Genomic DNA, 24,961 nt, shown 5'->3' on the forward strand with positions numbered 1-24,961 from the left:
AAGTCTGTCCCTGAAACACACAAACACACACACCACACAGCTCACATGGAGAGACCCGTCCCTGAAACACACACACCACACAGCTCACATGGAGAGACCCGTCCCTGAAACACACACCACACAGCTCACATGGAGAGACCCGTCCCTGAAACACACCACACACAGCTCACATGGAGAGACCCGTCCCTGAAACACACACACCACACAGCTCACATGGAGAGACCCGTCCCTGAAACACACACACACACACAGCTCACATGGAGAGACCCGTCCCTGAAACACACCACACCACACAGCTGACATGGAGAGACCCGTCCCTGAAACACACACACCACACAGCTGACATGGAGAGACCCGTCCCTGAAACACACAAACACACACACACACACACCACACAGCTCACATGGAGAGACCCGTCCCTGAAACACACAACACAGCTCACATGGAGAGACCCGTCCCTGAAACACACACACCACACAGCTCACATGGAGAGACCGTCCCTGAAACACACAATACACAGCTCACATGGAGAGACCCGTCCCTGAAACACAACACACACAGCTCACATGGAGAGAATAAAGTCCCTGAAACACACCACACAGCTCACATGGAGAGACCCGTCCCTGAAACACACACCACACAGCTCACATGGAGAGACCCGTCCCTGAAACACACACACACAGCTCACATGGAGAGACCCGTCCCTGAAACACACACACACAATACACAGCTCTGTTGGAGACTGAACTGTAACACACACAAGTCAGCTCACATGGAGAGACCCGTCCCTGAAACACACACACCACACAGCTCACATGGAGAGACCCGTCCCTGAAACACACCACACAGCTCACATGGAGAGACCCGTCCCTGAAACACACACACCACACACACACACAGCTCACATGGAGAGACCCGTCCCTGAAACACACATACCACACAGCTCACATGGAGAGACCGTCCCTGAAACACACAAACACACACACACACACACAGCTCACATGGAGAGAATAAAGTCCCTTGAAACACACACACACACCACACAGCTCACATGGAGAGACCAGTCCCTGAACACACACAATACACAGCTCACATGGAGAGACCCGTCCCTGAAACACACACACAGCTCACATGGAGAGACCCGTCCCTGAAACACACAATACAGCTCACATGGAGAGACCCGTCCTGAAACACACACACACCACACAGCTCACATGGAGAGACCCGTCCTGAACACACACACACACACCACACAGCTCACATGGAGAGACCCGTCCCTGAAACACACACACACACACACACACACACACACAACGGTCCAGTCCACAGCTGAAACACACACACCACACACACACACAACGGTCCAAATACAAGGTCCAGTCCACAGCTGATACACACACACAACGGTCCAAATACAAGGTCCAGTCCACAGCTGAAACACACACACACACAACTCCAGTCCACAGCTAAAACACACACACACACACACGGTCCAGTCCACAGCTAAAACACACACGGTCCAAATACAAGGTCCAGTCCACAGCTGAAAACACACACACACACACACACATGGAGACGGTCCAAATACAAGGTCCAGTCCACAGCTGAGAAACACACACACACAACGGTCCAAATGGAGGTCCAGTCCACAGCTGAAACACACAACGGTCCAAATACAAGGTCCAGTCCACAGCTAAAACACACACACACACACAACGGTCCAGTCCACAGCTAAAACACACAACGGTCCAAATACAAGGTCCAGTCCACAGCTGAGAAACACACACACACACACACAACGGTCCAAATACAAGGTCCAGTCCACAGCTGAAACACACACACACAACGGTCCAAATACAAGGTCCAGTCCACAGCTGAAACACACACACACACACACACACACACACACACACACACACACACACACAACGGTCCAGTCCACAGCTAAAACACACAACGGTCCAAATACAAGGTCCAGTCCACAGCTGAGAAACACACACACACACACACACAACGGTCCAAATACAAGGTCCAGTCCACAGCTGAGAAACACACACACAACGGTCCAAATACAAGGTCCAGTCCACAGCTGAAACACACAACGGTCCAAATACAAGGTCCAGTCCACAGCTAAAACACACACACACAATGGTCCAGTCCACAGCTAAAACACACACACACACACACAACGGTCCAGTCCACAGCTAAAACACACACACACACACACAACGGTCCAGTCCACAGCTAAAACACACACACAACGGTCCAAATACAAGTTCCAGTCCACAGCTGAAACACACAACGGTCCAAATACAAGGTCCAGTCCACAGCTGAGAAACACACACACACACAACGGTCCAGTCCACAGCTAAAACACACAACGGTCCAAATACAAGGTCCAGTCCACAGCTGAGAAACACACACACACACACAACGGTCCAGTCCACAGCTAAAACACACAACGGTCCAAATACAAGGTCCAGTCCACAGCTGAGAAACACACACACACACACAATGGTCCAGTCCACAGCTAAAACACACAACGGTCCAAATACAAGGTCCAGTCCACAGCTGAAACACACAACGGTCCAAATACAAGGTCCAGTCCACAGCTGAAACACACAACGGTCCAAATACAAGGTCCAGTCCACAGCTGCTGGGTGTTACCTCTTCATGGTCACCACGGCATCAATGTCATGGTTGTCCTCTTTGGTCTCCAGGTCTCTCAGAACAATCTGCAGATAAGAGAGATCTGTTGGTTCTCTGGTGGAGTGTGTGTGTGTGTGTGTGTGTGTGTGTGTGTTTACGTACCTTGGCCAGTCTCTCTGGTGGAGGTTGTGTGTGTGTGTTTACGTACCTTGGCCAGTCTCTCTGGTGGAGGGGTTGTGTGTGTGTGTGTTTACGTACCTTGGCCAGTCTCTCTGGTGGAGGGGTTGTGTGTGTGTGTGTTTACGTACCTTGGCCAGTCTCTCTGGTGGAGGGGTTGTGTGTGTGTGTGTGTGTGTTTACGTACCTTGGCCAGTCTCTCTGGTGGAGGGGTTGTGTGTGTGTGTGTGTGTGTTTACGTACCTTGGCCAGTCTCTCTGGTGGAGGGGTTGTGTGTGTGTGTGTGTGTGTGTGTTTACGTACCTTGGCCAGTCTCTCTGGTGGAGGGGTTGTGTGTGTGTGTGTGTTTACGTACCTTGGCCAGTCTCTCTGGTGGAGGGGTTGTGTGTGTGTGTGTGTTTACGTACCTTGGCCAGTCTCTCTGGTGGAGGGGTTGTGTGTGTGTGTGTGTTTACGTACCTTGGCCAGTCTCTCTGGTGGAGGGGTTGTGTGTGTGTGTGTGTTTACGTACCTTGGCCAGTCTCTCTGGTGGAGGGGTTGTGTGTGTGTGTGTGTGTGTGTTTACGTACCTTGGCCAGTCTCTCTGGTGGAGGGGTTGTGTGTGTGTGTGTGTGTTTACGTACCTTGGCCAGTCTCTCTGGTGGAGGGGTTGTGTGTGTGTGTGTGTGTTTACGTACCTTGGCCAGTCTCTCTGGTGGAGGGGTTGTGTGTGTGTGTGTGTGTGTGTGTGTGTGTGTGTGTGTGTGTGTGTGTGTGTGTTTACGTACCTTGGCCAGTCTCTCTGGCTGCTCTGTGGTTTTCTGGTAAAGCTCCAGACAGAGGGATTCCAGGCGGCCAGGACCAGACAGGATGTGATGTCGCCGAGCAGGAAGGGGCGTGCCCGAGGGGAGGAGCACAGAGAACACCTCCGCCCCTGTTTCATCCACCTCCTGTCAATCACACAGATTAGCCAATCAGAAGCTACTCTATTAGTCACTGATCTGTGTGTGTGTGTGTGTGTGTGTGTGTGTGTGTGTGTCTGTGTACCTTGAGCAGAATGTCTGAGACACAGGCTTCACGGTAACAGACTCTGGGAGGAGCCAATCTCCGCCCGACTAGAAGGCCCGCTCCATCGCTGCGCCGACCGCTATGACCTCATCAGGAGGGGCGGAGCTTAGCAGCTCCACGTCAGCGAACAGATCTTTGATCATCTGCTGCAGCCGAGGAATCCTCGCAGAACCCCGCAGAGAACCACCTGGAACACACAGTGTTAAACCCCCCGCAGAGAACCACCTGGAACACACAGTGTTAAACCCCGCAGAGAACCACCTGGAACACAGTGTTAAACCCCGCAGAGAACCACCTGGAACACACAGTGTTAAACCCCCGCAGAGAACCACCTGGAACACAGTGTGTTAAACCCCCGTCCACCTGGAACACAGTGTTAAACCCCCGCAGAGAACCACCTGGAACACACAGTGTTAAACCCCCCGCAGAGAACCACCTGGAACACACAGTGTTAAACCCCCGCAGAGAACCACCTGGAACACAGTGTGTTAAACCCCCGCAGAGAACCACCTGGAACACACAGTGTTAAACCCCCGCAGAGAACCACCTGGAACACACAGTGTTAAACCCCCGCAGAGAACCACCTGGAACACAGTGTGTTAAACCCCCGCAGAGAACCACCTGGAACACACAGTGTTAAACCCCGCAGAGAACCACCTGGAACACACAGTGTTAAACCCCCAGAGAACCACCTGGAACACACAGTGTTAAACCCCCCGCAGAGAACCACCTGGAACACACAGTGTTAAACCCCAGAGAACCACCTGGAACACACAGTGTTAAACCCCCAGAGAACCACCTGGAACACACAGTGTTAAACCCCCGCAGAGAACCACCTGGAACACACAGTGTTAAACCCCCAGAGAACCACCTGGAACACACAGTGTTAAACCCCCGCAGAGAACCACCTGGAACACACAGTGTTAAACCCCCAGAGAACCACCTGGAACACACAGTGTTAAACCCCCGCAGAGAACCACCTGGAACACACAGTGTTAAACCCCCGCAGAGAACCACCTGGAACACACAGTGTTAAACCCCGCAGAGAACCACCTGGAACACACAGTGTTAAACCCCCCGAGAGAACCACCTGGAAAACACAGTGTTAAACCCCCATAGAGAACCACCTGGAACACAGTGTGTTAAACCCCCGCAGAGAACCACCTGGAACACAGTGTTTAAACCCCCGCAGAGAACCACCTGGAACACACAGTGTTAAACCCCCAGAGAACCACCTGGAACACACAGTGTTAAACCCCCGAGAGAACCACCTGGAACACAGTGTGTTAAACCCCGCAGAGAACCACCTGGAACACACAGTGTTAATCCCCAGAGAACCACCTGGAACACACAGTGTTAAACCCCCATAGAGAACCACCTGGAACACACAGTGTTAAACCCCCGCAGAGAACCACCTGGAACACACAGTGTTAAACCCCCGCAGAGAACCACCTGGAACACACAGTGTTAAACCCCCGCAGAGAACCACCTGGAACACACAGTGTTAAACCCCCGCAGAGAACCACCTGGAACACACAGTGTTAAACCCCCGCAGAGAACCACCTGGAACACACAGTGTTAAACCCCCCGCAGAGAACCACCTGGAACACAGTGTTAAACCCCCCGCAGAGAACCACCTGGAACACAGTGTTAAACCCCCCGCAGAGAACCACCTGGAACACAGTTAAAATGGAGAGGGGGGAGTTCTATGCAGGGTGGGCCTGGGAGGGCATATGAGAATATGGTCATCCCTACTGCATCCCTACTCCATGCCCTAGTCTATCTATCTGTAATTATGTCTGAGTGTTGGAGCGTGTCCCTGGCTATCTATCTGTAATGATGTCTGAGTGTTGGAGCGTGTCCCTGGCTATCTGTAATGATGTCTGAGTGTTGGAGCGTGCCCCTGGCTATCTATCTGTAATGATGTCTGAGTGTTGGAGTGTGCCCCTGGCTATCTATCTGTAATGATGTCTGAGTGTTGGAGTGTGTCCCTGGCTATCTGTAATGATGTCTGAGTGTTGGAGCGTTCCCCTGGCTATCTGTAAAGATGTCAGTGTTGGAGTGTGTCCCAGTCTATCTATCTGTAATGATGTCTGAGTGTTGGAGTGTGTCCCTGGCTATCTATCTGTAATGATGTCTGAGTGTTGGAGTGTGTCCCAGTCTATCTATCTGTAATGATGTCTCAGTGTTGGAGTGTGTCCCAGTCTATCTATCTGTAATGATGTCTGAGTGATTGAGCGTGCCCCTGGCTAGCCATCAATAAAAAAAAATAAACATGCCGTCTCCTTAATATAAGGAATTTGAAATAATTTACACTTGATACTTAAGTATATTTAAAACCAAATACTTTTACTCTGGTATTTTACTTGTCATTTTCTATTAAAAAAGGTATCTTTACTTTTACTCAACTATGACAATTGGGTACTTTTTTCTACCACTGAAATCAGTGGACTTATTTCCTTATATGAACTGTAACTCAGTCAAATTGTTGCATTATGTATATATAGTAATGTTCACTGTCCTGCGTATTAGACAGTGTCTGAAAAGACAGGTAAAGATCTCATTAAAAAGGGGCGGTGCTTGAATGTGTAAATAAGCCAATAGGCAGAGGGGTAGCAGCCTACATTCTCAAATTCTCTGTATGGTAATAATTAGAAAATAAAAATATTAATATTATTGGTTTCTTGCATCACACAACACAGTGCAAGTTACAGACCCGCGGTGTCCCAGACCAAGTTAAAAAAGTAATCATGTCAAGCCCTTCATGTTGTTAAAAACCTTAAGTCTCATGCAATGTAGGCCATCATTGAACACGACATATAGGCAGGCTACTGGAGGCCATCATTGAACACGACATATAGGCAGGCTACTGGAGGCCATCATTGAACACGACATATAGGCTACTGGAGGCCTTCATTGAACACGACATATAGGCTACTGGAGGCCATCATTGAACACGACATATAGGCAGGCTACTGGAGGCCATCATTGAACACGACATATAGGCAGGCTACTGGAGGCCATCATTGAACACGACATATAGGCTACTGGAGGCCTTCATTGAACATGACATATAGGCTACTGGAGGCCTTCATTGAACACGACATATAGGCTACTGGAGGCCTTCATTGAACACGACATATAGGCTACTGGAGGCCTTCATTGAACACGACATATAGTCTACTGGAGGCCATCATTGAACACGACATATAGGCTACTGGAGGCCTTCATTGAACACGACATATAGGCTACTGGAGGCCTTCATTGAACACGACATATAGGCTACTGGAGGCCTTCATTGACCACGACATATAGGCTACTGGAGGCCATCATTGAACACGACATATAGGCTACTGGAGGCTTTCATTGAACACCACATATAGGCTACTGGAGGCCTTCATTGAACACGACATATAGGCTACTGGAGGCCTTCATTGAACACGACATATAGGCTACTGGAGGCCATCATTGAACACGACATATAGGCTACTGGAGGCCATCATTGAACACGACATATAGGCTACTGGAGGCCTTCATTGAACGACATATAGGCTACTGGAGGCCATCATTGAACACGACATATAGGCTACTGGAGGCTTTCATTGACCACGACATATAGGCTACTGGAGGCCTTCATTGACCACGACATATAGGCTACTGGAGGCCTTCATTGACCACGACATATAGGCTACTGGAGGCCTTCATTGAACACGACATATAGGCTACTGGAGGCCATCATTGACCACGACATATAGGCTACTGGAGGCCTTCATTGAACACGACATATAGGCTACTGGAGGCCATCATTGACCACGACATATAGGCTACTGGAGGCCTTCATTGAACACGACATATAGGCTACTGGAGGCCATCATTGAACACGACATATAGGCTACTGGAGGCCTTCATTGAACGACATATAGGCTACTGGAGGCCATCATTGAACACGACATATAGGCTACTGGAGGCTTTCATTGAACACCACATATAGGCTACTGGAGGCCATCATTGAACACGACATATAGGCTACTGGAGGCCTTCATTGAACACGACATATAGGCTACTGGAGGCAGTCATTGAACACGACATATAGGCAGGCTACTGGAGGCCATCATTGAACACGACATATAGGCAGGCTACTGGAGGCCTTCATTGAACACGACATATAGGCAGGCTACTGGAGGCCTTCATTGACCACGAATAAATAGGCCCTCGAGGTGAAAATAATTACAATTTAGCATTAATAGTGGAGTGATAGATGTGGAAGTAGAGATACCCCCTTGCTCTAAGCATTAATAGTAGAGTGATAGATGTGGAAGTAGAGATACCCCCTTGCTCTTAGCATTAATAGTGGAGTGATAGATGTGGAAGTAGAGATACCCCCTTGCTCTTAGCATTAATAGTGGAGTGATAGATGTGGAAGTAGAGATACCCCCTTGCTCTTAGCATTAATAGTGGAGTGATAGATGTGGAAGTAGAGATACCCCCTTGCTCTTAGCATTAATAGTGGAGTGATAGATGTGCAAGTAGAGATACCCCCTTGCTCTTAGCATTAATAGTGGAGTGATAGATGTGCAAGTAGAGATACCCCCTTGCTCTTTTGCACCCCAGTAAGTAATAATATGGGGATGAGGTAGTCGGCTGGGCTATTTACAGATTCACTGTACACAGCCATCGGTAAGCTGCTAAGACAGCTGAAGCTTCAAGTTTGATGGGGAGAGATTCCAGCTTCAGTGATTTTTGCGATTCGATCCAGTCATTGGCAGCAGAGAACTGGAAGGAAAGGCGGCCAAAGGAGGAATTGGCTTTGGGGGTGACCAGTGAAATATACCTGCTGGAGCGAGTGCTGCTATGGTGACCAGTGAGCTGAGATAAAGTATTTGCTAGGTAAAGCCCTGCCTTATTTACTTATCGATGACCTGGAGCCAGTGGACAACAACAAATTCAAGGTATTGGAGTGGCCATCACAAAGCCCTGACCTCACACTTATAAAAAATGTGTGGACTGAACTGACAAAGTGTGTGCAAGCAAGGAGACCTGCAAACCTGACTCTGTTACACCAGCTCTGTCTGGAGGAATGGGCCAAAATTCACCCAACTTATTGTGGGAGGCTGCCAGAAACGTTTGACTCAAATTAAACAATTTAAAGGCAATGCTACCAACTACTAATTGAGTGAATGTAAACTTCTGACCCACTGGGAATGTGATGGAAAAAAATAACTCTACAATTATTTTGACATTTCACATTCTTAAAATAAAGTGATCTTAACTCGCCTAAGATAGGGAATTTTTACTTGGTCAAGACTTGTGAAAAACTGAGTTTAAATGTATTTGGCTAATGTGTATGTAAACTTCTGACTTCAACTGTATGTAAATGTCATGAGTAATGTAAGATATGTAGACATTATTAAGGTGCCATTATTTAGAGTGGCAATGTTTAATGTGGCCAGTGATCCATTTATTAAAGTGGCCAGTGATTGGGCATCAATGTAGGCAGCAGCCTCTCTGAGTTAGTGGTGGCTGTTTAGCAGTCTGATGGCCTTGAGATTAGAAGCTGTTTTTCAGTCTCTCGGTCCCAGCTTTGATGCACCTGTACTGACCTCGCCTTCTGGATGATAGCGAGGTGAACAGGCAGTGGCTCGGGTGGTTAATGTCCTTGATGATCTTTATGGCCTTTCTGTAACATCGGGTGGTGTAGGTGTCCTGGAGGGCATGTAGTTTGCCCCCGGTGATGAGTTGTGCAGACCTCACAACCCTCTGGAGAGCCTTGCAGTTGAGGGTGGTGCAGTTGCTGTACCAGGCTGTGATACAACCCGACATGATGCTCTCAATTGTGCATCTGTAAAAGTTTGTCAGGGTTTTGGGTGACAAGCCACATTTCTTAAGCCTCCTGAGGCATTCACCAGACGGTCTGTGTGGGTGGACCATTTCAGTTTGTTTATTTTATTAATTACACCTTTATTTAAATAGGCCATAGTGGCAAAGTAATTACAATTTAGCAATTAAAACACTGGAGTGATAGATGTGCAGAAGATGAATGTGCAAGTAGAGATACTGGGATGCAAGATAAATAAATAAATAAATACAGTATGGGGATGAGGTAGTTGGATGGGCTATTTACAGATGGGCTATGTACAGGTGCAGTGATCTGTGAGCTGCTCTGACAGCTGGTGCTGAAAGTTCGTGAGGGAGAAAGGAGTCTCCTGCTTTGCTTTATCTTGGCCAGGTCGCACTTGTAAATGAGTACTTGTACTCTGGAGAGCCTTGCGGTTGAGGGTGGTGCATAGACAGGGATCTAACTCCCCTAGCTCCACAATGAGAGCCAGCCTGCCAGCTTAGTGGAGTCTGCCACTAGCACAGTCAGTGTAGTCAGCTCAGCAATCCCCATTGAGACAGTGTCTGTGCCTCGACCTAGGTTGGGCAAAACTAAACATGGCGGTGTTCGCCTCAGCAATCTCACTGGAATAAACACCTAATTTCCTGCCATTATTGAAAGAGATCGTGATACCTCACATCTCAAAATGGGGCTATTTAATGTTAGATCCCTCACTTTCAAGGCAGTTATAGTCAATGAACTAATCACTGATCATAATCTTGATGTGATTGGCCTGCCTGAAACATGGCTTAAGCCTGATGAATTTACGGTGTTAAATGAGGCCTCACCTCCTGGATACACTAGTGACCATATCCCCCGTGCATCCCGCAAAGGTGGAGGTGTTGCTAACATTTACGATAGCAAATTTCAATTTACAAAAAAAATATGTTTTCGTCTTTTGAGCTTCTAGTCATGAAATCTATGCAGCCTACTCAATCACTTTTTATAGCTACTGTTTACAGGCCTCCTGGGCCATATACAGCGTTCCTCACTGAGTTCCCTGAATTCCTATCGGACCTTGTAGTCATTGCAGATAATATTCTAATCTTTGGTGACTTTAATATTCACATGGAAAAGTCCACAGACCCACTCCTAAAGGCTTTCGGAACCATCATCGACTCAGTGGGTTTTGTCCAACATGTCTCTGGACCCACTCACTGTCACAGTCATACGCTGGACCTAGTTTTGTCCCGTGGAATAAATGTTGTGGATCTTACTGTTTTTCCTCATAATCCTGGACTATCCGACCACAATTTTATTACGTTTGCAATCGCAACAAATAATCTGCTCAGACCCCAACCAAGGAGCATCAAAAGTCATGCTATAAATTCTCAGACAACACAGACTCCCTCTGCCTACCCAAGGACGTCAGAGGACAAAAATCAGTTAACCACCTAACTGAGGAACTCAATTTAACCTTGCGCAATACCCTAGATGCAGTTGCACCCCTAAAAACATTTGTCATAAGAAACTAGCTCCCTGGTATACAGAAAATACCCGAGCTCTGAAGCAAGCTTCCAGAAAATTGGAACGGAAATGGCGCCACACCAAACTGGAAGTCTTCCGACTAGCTTGGAAAGACGGTACCGTGCCGTATCGAAGAGCCCTCACTGCTGCTACACCAAACTGGAATTCTTCTGACTAGCTTGGAAAGACAGTACCGTGCAGTATCGAAGAGCCCTCACTGCTGCTACACCAAACTGGAAGTCTTCTGACTAGCTTGGAAAGACAGTACCGCGCAGTACCGAAGAGCCCTCACTGCTGCTACACCAAACTGGAAGTCTTCCGACTAGCTTGGAAAGACAGTACCGTGCAGTATCGAAGAGCCCTCACTGATGCTACACCAAACTGGAAGTCTTCCGACTAGCTTGGAAAGACAGTACCGTGCAGTATCGAAGAGCCCTCACTGATGCTACACCAAACTGGCAGTCTTCTGACTAGCTTGGAAAGACAGTACCGTGCAGTATCGAAGAGCCCTCACTGCTGCTCGATCATCCTATTTTTCTAACTTAATTGAGGAGAATAAGAACATGCACCAAGTCGCTCTGGATAAGAGCGTCTGCTAAATGACTTAAATGTAATGTAAATGTAAGAACATTCCGAAATGTATTTTTGATATTGTCGCAAAGCTAACTAAAAAGCAGCATTCCCCAAGTGAGGATGGCTTTCACTTCAGCAGTGATAAATTCATCAACTTCTTTAAGGAAAAGATCATGATCATTAGAGAGCAAAGTATGGACACCTCTTTAAATCTGCGTATTCCTCCAAAGCTCAGTTGTTGTTTTGATGAAAATAATCATGGCCTCTAAACAGTCAAGCTGCATACTGGACCCTATTCCAACTAAACTACTGAAAGAGCTGCTTCCTGTGCATGGCCCTCCTATGTTGAACATCAAGCTACATACTGGACCCTGTTCCAACTACTGAAAGAGCTGCTTCCTGTGCTTGGCCCTCCTATGTTGAACATCAAGCTGCATACTGGACCCTATTCCAACTAAACTACTGACAGAGCTGCTTCCTGTGCTTGGCCCTCCTATGTTGAACATAATAAACGGCTCTCTATCCACCGGATGTGTACCAAACTCACTAAAAGTGGCAGTAATAAAGCCTCTTGAAAAAGCCAAACCTCAAGTCAGACTGAGACTCTGCATTTGTCCTTGTGCTCCTAGACCTTAGTGCTGCTTTTGATACCATCGATCACCGCATTCTTGGAGAGATTGGAAACCCAAATTGGTTTACACGGACAAGTTCTGGCCTGGTTTAAATCTTATCTGTCGGACATATATCCGTTTGTCTGTGGGTGGTTTGTCCTCTGATAAATCAACCGTAAATTTCGGTGTTCCTCAAGGCTTTGTTTTAGGACCACTATTGTTTTCATTATATATTTTACCTCTTGGTGATGTCATTCGGAAACCTAATGTTAACTTTCACTGCTATGCGGATGACATATAACTGTACATTTCGATGAAACATGGTGAAGCCCCAAAATTGCCCTCCCTGGAAGCCTGTGTTTCAGACATAAGGAAGTGGATGGCTGCAAATGTTCTACTTTTAAACTCGGACAAAACAGAGATGCTTGTTCTCGGTCCCAAGAACCAAAGAGATCTTCTGTTGGATCTGACAATTAATCTTGATGGTTGTTCAGTCGTCTCAAATAAAACTGAAGGACCTCAGCGTTACTCTGGACCCTGATCTCTCTTTTGACGAACAACATATCAAGACTGTTTCAAGGACAGCTTTTTTCCATCTACGTAACATTGCAAAAATCAGAAACTTTCTGTCCAAAATTGATGCAGAAAAATGAATCCATGCTTTTGTCACTTCTAGGTTAGACTACTGCAATGCTCTACTTACCGGCTACCCGGATAAAGCACTAAATAAACTTCAGTTAGTGCTAAATACGGCTGCTAGAATCCTGACTAGAACCAAAAAATTTGATTATATTACTCCAGTGCTAGCCTCTCTACACTGGCTTCCTGTCAAAGCAAGGGCTGATTTCTAGGTTTTACTGCTAGCCTACAAAGCATTACATGGGCTTGCTCCTACCTATCTCTCTGATTTGGTCCTGCCGTACATACCTACACGTACGCTACGGTCACAAGACGCAGGTCTCCTAATTGTCTCTAGAATTGCTAAGCAAACAGTTGGAGGCAGGGCTTTCTCCTTTTGAGCTCCATTTTTATGGAATGGTCTGCCTTCTCTCTTTCCTTCTCTCTCTCTCAGGTGACCTGAGCCATAGGATCATGCCTCAGGACTACCTGGCATGGTGACTCCTTGCTGTCCCCAGTCCACCTGGCCGTGCTGCCTCTCCAGTTGCAACTGTTCTGCCTGCGGCTATGGAACCCTGACCAGTTCACCGGACGTGCAACCTGTCCCAGACCTGCTGTTTTCAACTCTCTAGAGACAGCAGGAGCGGTAGAGATACTATCAATGCTCAGCTATGAAATGACAAATGACATTTACTCCTGAGGTGCTGACCTGTTGCACCCTCTACAACTACTGTGATTATTATTATTTGATCATGCTGAACATCTTGGTCATGTTCTGTTATAATCTCTACCCGGCACAGCCAGAAGAGGACTGGCCACCCCTCATAGCCTGGTTCCTTTCTAGGTTTCTTCCTCGGTTCCGGCCTTTCCAGGGAGTTTTTCCTAGCCACCGTGCTTCTACACCTGCATTGCTTGCTGTTCGGGGTTTTAGGCTGGGTTTCTGTACAGCACTTTGTGACATCAGCTGATGTAAGAAGGGCTTTATAAATACATTTAATTGATTGATTTCTGGGTTCCTGTGAGGACCCTGGCAACGCTGTTCTGCACAAGCTGCAGCCTGTGGATGCTTTTTGAGGGGAGCAGTAATCTAGTCGGAAGGTGACCTCTCAGGTTTTAGAGAGAACAGGAGTCAGGCGATGTTCTCAGGTGAAATAATGATGTTGTTTTGTCGGAGAAAGCCAAACTAGCTAGGGATCAAGTCAAACAAGTTGACACGTCACCCCCCCCCCCAAAAAATACATACTTTTTACTATTTATAAAAAAAATCTATAACTATATGTCCAGTATTTACAGAGCGCTGTGACATGGCAACTACCCATGTTAGGTTGGTCAGGGTTACCTTGTTGATGTCACTAGTAGAGAGCCCAGTCGTCTCCAGCAGGCTTCTGATTGGTTGGACACTCTTGTTGAACAGGGGAGAACACAGCAGCTCAAAACGGGCCCTGAGAAAAAAAAAAAACACACAGCGTGACTTTCCTGTGGCGTTGTATGAAGAGGGGGATTGTGAGGGATTGCGCAGCGGTCTAAGGACCTGCATCGCAGAGGTGTCATTACAGACCCGGGTTCCATTCAGGGCTGTCTCACAACCGGCCGTGATCGGAAGTCCCATAAGGCGGCACATAATTGGCCCAGAGTTATTCGGGTTAGGCAGTCATTGTAAATAAGAATTTGTTCTTAAACCGACTTGGCTAGTTAAATAAATAAATAAAAAATAAACATTGTGGTGGGTAAGAGAGCAGGGGTTTGTGGGTAGTGTAGTCACCTGGAGACGTTGCAGTCGAAGTCCATGCCGTCGTGTAGCGAGTCAACGAAGCAATTAGCAGAACCCAGCGTGGAGAGAGAATGTTTGGCCATGTCTGCTCCGTTCATCAGCTTCAACATGGCCCGCGGGTTACTACTAACATCTTGTTTAAACGACCTACAGGCAGACAGACAGACAGCTTCAACATGGCCCGTGGGTTACTACTAACATCCTGTTTAAACGACCTACAGACAGACAGACAGCTTCAACATGGCCCGTGGGTTACTACTAACATCTTGTTTAAACGACCGACAGAGAGACAGACAGGACACGTTCTCCCATGTCACCCGTTGGCTTCCAGTTGAAGCTACAAGACTGTGGTGGAGGGGGGGAGCCGACAGGCCGGGTGGAGGGGGAGCCGACAGGCCGGGTGGAGGGGGAGCCGACAGGCCGGGTGGAGGGGGAGCCGACAGGCCGGGTGGAGGGGGAGGCGACAGGCCGGGTGGAGGGGGGAGCCGACAGGCCGGGTGGAGGGGCAACAGGCCGGGTGGAGGGGGGAGCCGACAGGCCGGGTGGAGGGGCAACAGGCCGGGTGGAGGGGGGAGCCGACAGGCCGGGTGGAGGGGCAACAGGCCGGGTGGAGGGGCAACAGGCCGGGTGGAGGGGGGAGCCGACAGGCCGGGTGGAGGGGGGAGCCGACAGGCCGGGTGGCTACATACTGAACTTCACTTGAAAAATGAAGGAGACGCCAATAGAGGCTTCCTTAATTAACTTGATATTTTTGCAGAGAAGATCTTAGTCGCGCAATTTGACATCTAACTAACAGTTGTGTAGTTTTTATCAATGAAAACAAGTCATCTGTCGTTGAATGACAACAAAGACCTTAATGAAGAATCCCTACTGTTGACCAATCACCGACGAAGGACCGTAGACATCGGCCTTTGGCTCACCTCTAGAAAACCCTCACCGAAGTCCAAAACGTCACCAAATGTGGTCATAATATAATAACCCAATGGGGCAGCTGGGAGGCACGGGGACGTCATCCCTACGGACGTCATCCCTACATTCTATGGAAGCGTTTCAGCTGGGAGGCACGCGGACCTCATCCCTACATTCTATGGAAGCGTTTCAGCTGGGAGGCACGCGGACGTCATCCCTACATTCTATGGAAGTGTTTCAGCTGGGAGGCACGGGGACGTCATCCCTACATTCTATGGAAGTGTTTCAGCTGGGAGGCACGGGGACGTCATCCCTACATTCTATGGAAGTGTTTCAGCTGGGAGGCACGCGGACCTCATCCCTACATTCTATGGAAGTGTTTCATCTGGGAGGCACGCGGACCTCATCCCTACATTCTATGGAAGTGTTTCAGCTGGGAGGCACGCGGACCTCATCCCTACATTCTATGGAAGCGTTTCAGCTGGGAGGGACCTCATCCCTACATTCTATGGAAGTGTTTCAGCTGGGAGGCACGAGGACGTCATCCCTACATTCTATGGAAGTGTTTCAGCTGGGAGGCACGAGGACGTCATCCCTACATTCTATGGAAGTGTTTCAGCTGGGAGGCACGCGGACGTCATCCCTACATTCTATGGAAGTGTTTAGGCTGGGAGGCACGCGGACGTCATCCCTACATTCTATGGAAGTGTTTCAGCTGGGAGGCACGCGGACCTCATCCCTACATTCTATGGAAGTGTTTCAGCTGGGAGGCACGCGGACCTCATCCCTACATTCTATGGAAGTGTTTCAGCTGGGAGGGACCTCATCCCTACATTCTATGGAAGCGTTTCAGCTGGGAGGCACGAGGACGTCATCCCTACATTCTATGGAAGTGTTTCAGCTGGGAGGCACGCGGACCTCATCCCTACATTCTATGGAAGTGTTTCAGCTGGGAGGGACGTCATCCCTACATTCTATGGAAGTGTTTCAGCTGGGAGGGACCTCATCCCTACATTCTATGGATGTGTTTCAGCTGGGAGGGACCTCATCCCTACATTCTATGGAAGTGTTTCAGCTGGGAGGCACGCGGACCTCATCCCTACATTCTATGGAAGCGTTTCAGCTGGGAGGGACCTCATCTCTATGGAAGTGTGAACATGGCCCCCATCCAACTGGAGCTTCTGGTCAGCGGGGTGGTGGCACCGGGATCCTCATCTCTCCCAAGTGGTCATTCTCTCTTTCTCCCCTTACCCATCTGTCTATCGCCTCCTTTGAATTCCATGCTGTCAGTTACCAGCCCTTTCAAGCTTAACATCCTTATCATTTATCGCCCTCCAGGTTCCCTCGGAGAGTTCATCAATGAGCTTGATGCCTTGATAAGCTCCTTTCCTGAGGACGGCTCACCTCTCACAGTTCTGGGCGACTTTAACCTCCCCACGCCTACCTTTGACTCATTCCTCTCTGCCTCCTTCTTTCCACTCCTCTCCTCTTTTGACCTCACCCTCTCACCTTCCCCCCCTACTCACAAGGCAGGAAATACGCTCGACCTCATCTTTACTAGATGCTGTTCTTCCACTAACCTCGTTGCAACTCCCCTCCAAGTCTCCGACCACTACCTTGTATCCTTTTCCCTCTCGCTCTCATCCAACACTTCCCACACTGCCCCTACTCGGATGGTATCGCGCCGTCCCAACCTTCGCTCTCTCTCCCCCGCTACTCTCTCCTCTTCCATCCTATCATCTCTTCCCTCTGCTCAAACCTTCTCCAACCTATCTCCTGATTCTGCCTCCTCAACCCTCCTCTCCTCCCTTTCTGCATCCTTTGACTCTCTATGTCCCCTATCCTCCAGGCCGGCTCGGTCCTCCCTCCCGCTCCGTGGCTCGACGACTCATTGCGAGCTCACAGAACAGGGCTCCGGGCAGCCGAGCGGAATGGAGGAAAACTCGCCTCCCTGCGGACCTGACATCCTTTCACTCCCTCCTCTCTACATTCTCCTCTTCTCTCTCTGCTGCTAAAGCCACTTTCTACCACTCTAAATTCCAAGCATCTGCCTCTAACCCTAGGAAGCTCTTTGCAACCTTCTCCTCCCTCCTGAATCCTCCTCCCCCTCCCTCTCTGCAGATGACTTCGTCAACCATTTTGAAAGAAGGTCGACGACATCCGATCCTCGTTTGCTAAGTCAAACGACACCGCTGGTTCTGCTCACACTGCCCTACCCTGTGCTCTGACCTCTTCTCCCCTCTCTCTCCAGATGAAATCTCGCGTCTTGTGACGGCCGGCCGCCCAACAACCTGCCCGCTTGACCCTATCCCCTCCTCTCTTCTCCAGACCATTTCCGAGACCTTCTCCCTTACCTCACCTCGCTCATCAACTCATCCCTGACCGCTGGCTACGTCCCTTCCGTCTTCAAGAGAGCGAGAGTTGCACCCCTTCTGAAAAAACCTACACTCGATCCCTCCGATGTCAACAACTACAGACCAGTATCCCTTCTTTCTTTTCTCTCCAAAACTCTTGAACGTGCCGTCCTTGGCCAGCTCTCCCGCTATCTCTCTCAGAATGACCTTCTTGATCCAAATCATTCAGGTTTCAAGACTAGTCATTCAACTGAGACTGCTCTTCTCTGTATCACGGAGGCGCTCCGCACTGCTAAAGCTAACTCTCTCTCCTCTGCTCTCATCCTTCTAGACCTATCGGCTGCCTTCGATACTGTGAACCATCAGATCCTCCTCTCCACCCTCTCCGAGTTGGGCATCTCCGGCGCGGCCCACGCTTGGATTGCGTCCTACCTGACAGGTCGCTCCTACCAGGTGGCGTGGCGAGAATCCGTCTCCACACCACGTGCTCTCACCACTGGTGTCCCCCAGGGCTCTGTTCTAGGCCCTCTCCTATTCTCGCTATACACCAAGTCACTTGGCTCTGTCATAACCTCACATGGTCTCTCCTATCATTGCTATGCAGACGACACACAATTAATCTTCTCCTTTCCCCTTCTGATGACCAGGTGGCGAATCGCATCTCTGCATGTCTGGCAGACATATCCGTGTGGATGACGGATCACCACCTCAAGCTGAACCTCGGCAAGACGGAGCTGCTCTTCCTCCCGGGAAGGACTGCCCGTTCCATGATCTCGCCATCACGGTTGACAACTCCATTGTGTCCTCCTCCCAGAGCGCTAAGAACCTTGGCGTGATCCTGGACAACACCCTGTCGTTCTCAACTAACATCAAGGCGGTGGCCCGTTCCTGTAGGTTCATGCTCTACAACATCCGCAGAGTACGACCCTGCCTCACACAGGAAGCGGCGCAGGTCCTAATCCAGGCACTTGTCATCTCCCCCGTCTGGATTACTACAACTCGCTGTTGGCTGGGCTCCTGCCTGTGCCATTAAACCCTACAACTCATCCAGAACGCCGCAGCCCGTCTGGTGTTCAACCTTCCCAAGTTCTCTCACGTCACCCCGCTCCTCCGCTCCCTCCACTGGCTTCCAGTTGAAGCTCGCATCCGCTACAAGACCATGGTGCTTGCCTACGGAGCTGTGAGGGGAACGGCACCTCAGTACCTCCAGGCTCTGATCAGGCCCTACACCCAAACAAGGGCACTGCGTTCATCCACCTCTGGCCTGCTCGCCTCCCTACCACTGAGGAAGTACAGTTCCCGCTCAGCCCAGTCAAAACTGTTCGCTGCTCTGGCCCCCCAATGGTGGAACAAACTCCCTCACGACGCCAGGACAGCGGAGTCAATCACCACCTTCCGGAGACACCTGAAACCCCACCTCTTTATGGAATACCTAGGATAGGATAAAGTAATCCTTCTCACCCCCCTTAAAAGACCTAGATGCACTATTGTAAAGTGGCTGTTCCACTGGATGTCATAAGGTGAAAGCACCAATTTGTAAGTCGCTCTGGATAAGAGCGTCTGCTAAATGACTTAAATGTAAATGGTCACTGGTCAGAATATGTACAAAATAACAACTCATTCTGGGGTCTCTATGAACAGATTGTTATACCATTTCATGTTGATAAAATGCTGTCAGTTCCACTTGAACTCTGCAGCCAGGTGTGTGTGTTACTGTTTGAACTCTGCAGCCAGGTGTGTGTGTGTTACCGTTTGAACTCTGCAGCCAGGTGCTGTGCCAGGGCGCTTGTGAAGCTCTCTCCTCCGATGCTGTGGTCTGTGTGGGTGTTCAGAACCCGGAACATTCCACCGTTCACCTGCAGCACCGTCACACTCAGAGACGTCCCACCTAGTTTATACACCAGGACATGGCTACACACACAAACACACCAGTTTATACACCAGGACATGGCTACACACACACAAGTTTATACACCAGGACATGGCTACACACACAAACACACACACACCAGTTTATACACCAGGACATGGCTACACACACCAGTACATGGCTACACACACACCAGTTCTCACACACACACACACCAGTTCACACACACCAGTACATGGCTACACACACACCAGTTCACACACACACACACCAGTTCATGGCTACACACACACACCAGTTCATGGCTACACACACACACCAGTTCATGGCTACACACACACACACACACACCAGTACACACACACACACACACACACCAGTTCATGGCTACACACACCCACACCAGTACACACACCAGTTCACACACACACCAGTACATGGCTACACACACACACCAGTTCACACACACACCAGTACATGGCTACACACACACACCAGTTCACACACACACCAGTTCACACACCAGTACATGGCTACACACACACACACACACCAGTTCACACACACCAGTTCACACACACCAGTACATGGCTACACACACACACACACACACACACCAGTTCACACACCAGTTCACACACCAGTACATGGCTACACACACACACACACACACACACACACCAGTTCACACACACACACACACCAGTTCACACACCACTAGAGGTTGATGGATTAATATCATTAAACTTTTGATATAAAATCCATCTTAACATAACCGCTAGTTATCTACACATGGTTGATGCTATTACACAGCTGGTCCTGCCTTGCATATAATCAATACCTTTTCATTCATCATCCAATCACAGCCTACTTCAATTCATCATCCAATCACAGCCTACTTCAATACCGTGCCTTTTCATTCATCATCCAATCACAGCCTACTTCAATTCATCATCCAATCACAGCCTACTTCAATTCATCATCCAATCACAGCCTACTTCAATTCATCATCCAATCACAGCCTACTTCAATTCATCATCCAATCACAGCCTACTTCAATTCATCATCCAATCACAGCCTACTTCAATTCATCATCCAATCACAGCCTACTTCAATACCGTGCCTTTTCATTCATCATCCAATCACAGCCTACTTCAATTCATCATCCAATCACAGCCTACTTCAATACCGTGCCTTTTCATTCATCATCCAATCACAGCCTACTTCAATTCATCATCCAATCACAGCCTACTTCAATACCGTGCCTTTTAATTCATCATCCAATCACAGCCTACTTCAATACCGTGCCTTTTCATTCATCATCCAATCACAGCCTACTTCAATACCGTGCCTTTTAATTCATCATCCAATCACAGCCTACTTCAATACCGTGCCTTTTAATTCATCATCCAATCACAGCCTACTTCAATACCGTGCCTTTTAATTCATCATCCAATCACAGCCTACTTCAATACCGTGCCTTTTAATTCATCATCCAATCACAGCCTACTTTAATACCGTGCCTTTTAATTCATCATCCAATCACAGCCTACTTGAATTCATCATCCAATCACAGCCTACTTGAATTCATCATCCAATCACAGCCTACTTGAATTCATCATCCAATCACAGCCTACTTTAATTCATCATCCAATCACAGCCTACTTTAATTCATCATCCAATCACAGCCTACTTTAATTCATCATCCAATCACAGCCTACTTTAATTCATCATCCAATCACAGCCTACTTTAATTCATCATCCAATCACAGCCTACTTTAATTCATCATCCAATCACAGCCTACTTTAATTCATCATCCAATCACAGCCTACTTTAATTCATCATCCAATCACAGCCTACTTTAATTCATCATCCAATCACAGCCTACTTTAATTCATCATCCAATCACAGCCTACTTTAATTCATCATCCAATCACAGCCTACTTTAATTCATCATCCAATCACAGCCTACTTCAACTTCACCAAACGGGGGATGATTTAACAAAAGTGCATTGCCGAAAAAAAAGCTCTCTTTGCACAAATGTACCGAACCATAAACATCTTCCTTAAAATCAATACACAGAAATATATATATTTTTTAACCTGCATATTTAGTTATAAGAAATTCATGTTAGCAGGCAATATTAACTAGGGACGGTTCCGTATTTCACTGAAAGAATAAACGTTTTGTTTTCAGAATTATAGTTTTCAGATTTGACCATATTAATGACCAAAGGCTCATCTTTCTGTGTGTTTATTGAAGTCTATGATGATAGTCTGACTGAGTGGTTGAGCAGTCTGACTGAGTGGTGGTAGACAGCAGCAGTCTGACTGAGTGGTGGTAGACAGCAGCAGTCTGACTGAGTGGTGGTAGACAGCAGCAGTCTGACTGAGTGGTAGCAGCAGTCTGACTGAGTGGTGGTGACAGCAGCAGTCTGACTGAGTGGTGGTAGACAGCAGCAGTCTGACTGAGTGGTGGTAGACAGCAGCAGTCTGACTGAGTGGTGGTAGACAGCAGCAGTCTGACTGTCTCTGACTGAGTGGTGGTAGACAGCAGCAGTCTGACTGAGTGGTGGTAGACGGCAGCAGTCTGAGTGGTGGTAGGCAGCAGCAGTCTGACTGAGTGGTGGTAGGCAGCAGCAGTCTGACTGAGTGGTGGTAGACAGCAGCAGTCTGACTGAGTGGTGGTAGACTCTGAGTGGTGGTAGACAGCAGCAGTCTGACTGAGTGGTGGTAGACAGCAGCAGTCTGACTGAGTGGTGGTAGACTCTGACTGAGTGGTGGTAGACAGCAGCAGTCTGACTGAGTGGTGGTAGACAGCAGCAGTCTGACTGAGTGGTGGTAGACAGCAGCAGTCTGACTGAGTGGTGGTGGTAGACAGCAGCAGTCTGACTGAGTGGTGGTAGACAGCAGCAGTCTGACTGAGTGGTGGTAGACAGCAGCAGTCTGACTGGTGGTGGTAGACAGCAGCAGCAGTCTGACTGAGTGGTGGTAGACAGCAGCAGTCTGACTGAGTGGTGGTAGACACCAGTCTGACTGAGTCAGCAGCTGACTGACTGAGTGGTGGTAGACAGCAGCAGTCTGACTGAGTGGTGGTAGACAGCAGCAGTCTGACTGAGTGGTGGTAGACAGCAGCAGTCTGACTGAGTGGTGGTAGACAGCAGCAGTCTGACTGAGTGGTGGTAGACAGCAGTCTGATGGTGGTAGACACCATTCATTCAAACAGCACTTTACTGTGTTTGCCAGCAGCTCTTAGCAATGCTTGAAGCACAGCGCTGTTTATGACTTCAAGCCTATCAACTCCCAGTCTGGAGATTAGACGGCTGGCAACTGGAGTGGTGCTATAGTGCCTATAAGACCATAGGCAATAGTGGTTAGGCAGCAGCAGTCTGACTGGAGTGGAGGTGGTAGCTCTGACTTGAGTGGTGACGGCATAGAGACGGCAGCAGTCTGACTGGCAATACTATAGTGCCTATAAGACCATCAATAGATTAGGCTGACAATACTATGAGTGCCTATAAGACCATCAATAGATTAGGCTGGCAATACTATAGTGCCTATAAGACCATCAATAGATTAGGCTGGCAATAGGCTATAGTGCCTATAGATTAGGCTAGACCAATCAATAGATTAGGCTGGCAATACTATAGTGCCTATAAGACCATCCAATAGATTAGGCTGGCAATACTAAAGCCTATAAGACCATCATAGTGCTATAAGACCATCCAATAGATTAGGCTGGCAATACTATAGTGCCTATAAGACCATCCAATAGTCAAAAGGTATATGAAATACAACTGGTAGAGAGAGAAATAGTCGACGCGTCATAATTCCTATAATAACTACAACCTAAAACTTCTTATCTGGGAATATTGAACCACCAGCTTTCATATGTTCTCATGTTCTGAGCAAGGAACTGAAACGTTAGCTTTCTGACATGGCACATATATTACATGGCACATATATTACATGGCACATGTATTACATGGCACACGTATTACATGGCACACGTATTACATGGCACACGTATTACATGGCACACGTATTACATGGCACATGTATTACATGGCACATGTATTACATGGCACATGTATTACATGGCACATGTATTACCCTTTCTCCTCAAACACTGCATTTTTACATTATTTAAACCAAACTGAACACATAATTATTTATGAGACTTAAATAGAAGTTAAAATAAGGGTTCATTCAGTATTGTTGTAATTGTCATCATTACAAACAAATCTTCTTCAGATTAATTCAGTATCGGCTTTTTTTTTTGGTTCTCCAATAAAAATCGGTCGACCTGTAGTTCATACACAAGAAGAAGGAGTAGTGTGTACCTCTTCCCAGAGGGGCAGTCCTGTCCGATTCCGTAGGCCAGTAGAGCAGCAGCTGGCTCGTGGATCAGCCTCAACACGCGGAACCCTGCCGCCTCTGCAGCCGCCCTCAACGCCGCCTTCTGAGCATGTGCGAACTCAAAGGGGACAGTGATGACAGCCTCTGTGACATCAGCGCCCAAGGCCGATTGAGCCGTCTCTATGGAAACAACAATAGATGGGAGGGTGGCCCAGTTCCAAGTGCAGATTTGTTCCTTGTCAGCTCGGGGATTCGAACTTGCAACCTTTCGGTTACTAGTCCCAACGCTCTAACCACTAGGCTACCCTGCCGCCCCGGATGGGAGGGTGGCCCAGTTCCAAGTGGACCTGTAGTACTACACTACACCCCCCCCCCCTCCCCTCCCCTCACCCCTCCCCACCCTCGCTGGAGAGCTGACATGTTTTCACATGTGGAAGTAGTTTGACTATAGTTTAAGTTGCTCCTGATAGGCTTCCATGTGCTTGGAGGCCCATTCAATCATCTGGGATCTCCACTAGTGCATAGCGTCAGGGGGAAATCAGGACAGTGTGTTCTAACCTTTCATCTTGTGTAGGATCAGCTTGGCAACATCTTGGGGGAGCCACATGTCATGTCATCTCTCCAGTCATCTCATACACTGGCTTCTCTCCTTGGTGACAACCTGAAACACATCATCATCA

General features: G+C 48.3%; 1 pseudogene; it reads right to left on the reverse strand.

Moving 5' to 3' along the window:
- Positions 1-12: 12 nt before the first annotated feature.
- Positions 13-24,929, reverse strand: LOC135570109 (heat shock 70 kDa protein 14-like; annotated as a pseudogene).
- Between the last annotated feature and the right edge of the window lie 32 nt (positions 24,930-24,961).

Source organism: Oncorhynchus nerka, unplaced genomic scaffold (genome assembly GCF_034236695.1).
Source record: "Oncorhynchus nerka isolate Pitt River unplaced genomic scaffold, Oner_Uvic_2.0 unplaced_scaffold_1101, whole genome shotgun sequence".
Lineage (NCBI taxonomy): Eukaryota > Metazoa > Chordata > Actinopteri > Salmoniformes > Salmonidae > Oncorhynchus > Oncorhynchus nerka.